Source organism: Entelurus aequoreus, linkage group LG17, assembly GCF_033978785.1.
Source record: "Entelurus aequoreus isolate RoL-2023_Sb linkage group LG17, RoL_Eaeq_v1.1, whole genome shotgun sequence".
In the NCBI taxonomy this organism is placed as follows: domain Eukaryota; kingdom Metazoa; phylum Chordata; class Actinopteri; order Syngnathiformes; family Syngnathidae; genus Entelurus; species Entelurus aequoreus.
The window spans coordinates 2,942,881-2,945,927 of record NC_084747.1 but is presented as its reverse complement, the minus strand read 5'-3'; the positions used below and the strand labels follow the sequence as shown (position 1 = coordinate 2,945,927).

The window sequence follows — 3,047 nt, the reverse complement described above, 5'->3', positions numbered from 1 at the left end:
AGCGACACGCCAGGCCGCAGACGATCCGCGCGGGGGCCGCGGCTTCGACTCGCCCGTCTGGGCTCGGCTGCCCGCCGCCAGGCAGCAAAAGAGCAGTAAAGTTCTCATGAAGCCGCGTCCACTCCACTCCGTCGCCATGTTTGTTTCGCTCTCTGTCATCCGGAGGGGGGGGGGGGGGACTGACGTCATCGAGTATTCTCGCACGGGACCGCCCATCTCATTTACATATAACCCGTCCGGCCAATAAGATGCCGAGACGTCACGTGACGCGTTGACCGAGCCCCCTCAAAGTTTTTGTTTTCAAACTGAACCCGAGTGCAGCTGTCACGCCAAATTTCTTCCCTCTACAAAAACCTTCCCTCCCCCATTTACTTCCGTGGTCACGTCGCTGGAAGGATACTTCGTCTTTGACAGCTGCTGGAATCTGAAGAAATCGATTATTGTTTTTTTTGTTTTTTGTACAGGCGCGAAACAGGACAGTCGCGTGCAGGTTAAGGACCCCCGGCAACTTTGTGATTTTATTGGACGCAGCCCCGGAACTAAATGGGGGAGGGAAGGTTTTTGTAGAGGGAAGACATTTGGCGTGACACCGCCCTCGGGACGTCGTGCTTTTCCGGAAATTAGCATTAGCGTGTATACGGTGCTAAATCAGGGTTAGAAGTTTATTTATTTATTTTAATTTTTTTTTTTTTATTGAACAGCAAACATACATTTATAATTCACCCAACAGTCAAGGCACTTTCAGCAACAAAAGAAAAAACAGATAGAGTATTAAATGTAAAAAAATAAAGTAAAAATATATATATTCCAATTTAAAAATATATATAAAGACAGAACAATAATATCATATGGACAGCCATAAGTGTTTACATTTTGCTTTATATTTATATTTATTATTTTACTTATTTTTTGCCTGGTTTTTTATTTGTTCCTCATCCCGTGAGGTGTATATTCCTTTTTTTTGTTCGGTTTGTACTTCATGAAGTTTTGCACTTGTTGTGTTTTTTTGTTTGTTTTCATTATATTTGGGTGCAATTGTTGGTTTGTATGATATCCATTAAGTAAGACTACTACTATTATGTTGAAGGGGGCAGGAAAATATAAGATTTTTCTTCATCCTGCTCCTTCTCAGGCATTGGTGTGTAAATGTATAATTGAATAATTGAGGTATAATTGTCTATCGATCAAAGATGCACATCAATGAAGGAGATAAATACAAAATTAAATGTTTTTAACAAATATATCAATTTAAGGGCTTTTTTACTCTTTAATTAGTATCCACGATTTGATTGATAATTGCAAACCAATAAGCCAATTAGAAAATGTAGGCCTTCCTTTCATAAATCGACATGTATGTGGACATTTTTTTGCCTGGAGCATAATAATGTTGACAAACATTTCTATGTTACAGTCATTTATAGAAATAGCAAATTTGATCTCTTCTATAGAGAATGGGGACATCTCCACATTGTGTCTCAGCCAATCTGTGAAAATCAGGGTTGGAAATGTTGTACTTGAGAAAATAAGCTTTAAAACTGAAAAATTGGATGTTGAATTTTGAAAAATGTGTGTGTATTCACACTTTTCTTTCCAGGAAAATAATTACGATTAATTCCGGTAATTATTTTAAACAAATTCTTTATTTTTTATTTTTCACTTTCACATATTTTAATATTTTAGCTTCTGTTTACTGTCAGTTTATTTATTTTTTTCAAGTTATTTTTCAGATTCAACTCTTATTCTTTCCAATTATTTTTTTTATTTAAATTCAGATCGAATTTTTCAGATTTAAATTTTTTCCAGATTGAGACTCAGGGACTTCACTTTTTTTAGTTTGAATACACTCTGTATTTTTTAACTTGAAAAATATAACTTTGAAAATGAAAGTTCAAGTACAAAACTTTTGGCCGTAATTTAGCTCCATAAATGTTCTGTAGCCATAATTTACTTGAATATACCCGAACTTTTAATGTTTATTCAGGAATTATGTTTATTTTCCCTTATTTTGATATTCTCTAAAAACATTGCTCTTAAACCTGTTGAAAATTAATACACTGGTAGAATACAATATGTCCTACAAAATGATGTATAAAACATATAGAAATAGTTTTTTAAAAATCAAACAACATTCAAAATAGAGTTTTAAAAAGAGAAATTAATTATAACCTAAAATGAACTGACATTTTAAAACATCTAGATTTAAAACAGTGAAACATAAGAATACAAAAATAGATGACAATATATGTCTTTGAGTAAGCTGATGTTTTTGGTTTATTTTTTGTTGTATGTCATAAATAAGTTGTACTTATTAGGGGTCAGATACAAGTTTTTACTTAATTTATCTCATTTTCTTTCGTGGTTTATTTAATTGCTGTGTCAATTCCTTGCAGTTCATTGAATGTGCATCCTTGCTGAAAACGTCAAACTATCAGATAAACGTCATTAATTTTAAGCTTTTTGGTTGCAGCTTTACGTTGTCATGTTAAAATGTAAGCCGTGCATCACAAAACATACACAATTTAATATTATTGACTGAATGTGAGTGTGAATGTTGTCTGTCTATCTGTGTTGGCCCTGCGACGAGGTGGCGACTTGTCCAGGGTGTACCTGAATGCAGCTGAGATAGGCTCCAGCAAAAGGGACAAGCGGTAGAAAATGAATGGATGGATTTATGCAGTTATTGTGCCCTCTGCAACAGTGGTGAAGCCAAATGTAGGTCAGGGTGCCCTCTTGTGGTCAAATTACAGCATCACACAAATTAGTTGTTGACTTCATGGTGGCTTCTTTTGTGTCGTTCTTTTCACGGTCTAGACTTTTTATTGGCAGCTTGTCAATGAAAGGGGTTCAGAATGTGCATAATTATTACCCGTTATGATTTTCTGCATATTTTCCAGCATTATGCCACAACAATTTTCCAATTGTGTTGAGTAATTTTGTAAAATAACGTTGTGTTGTTCCCTGAAGTGTGCGTCAAAATTCTCCTTTCCCCCAGCGTCCGTGAACGCATCATTGCCTAGCAACCAGTCGCACGGCTCGCCCAAGTCAAC

The 3,047-nt window shown here is 35.9% G+C and overlaps 1 protein-coding gene across 1 annotated transcript in view; it reads right to left on the bottom strand.

Moving 5' to 3' along the window:
* kank1a (KN motif and ankyrin repeat domains 1a) overlaps positions 1 to 3,047 on the bottom strand; it is a 453,264-nt gene that overhangs the window by 315,110 nt on the left and 135,107 nt on the right. The window lies entirely within an intron of this gene.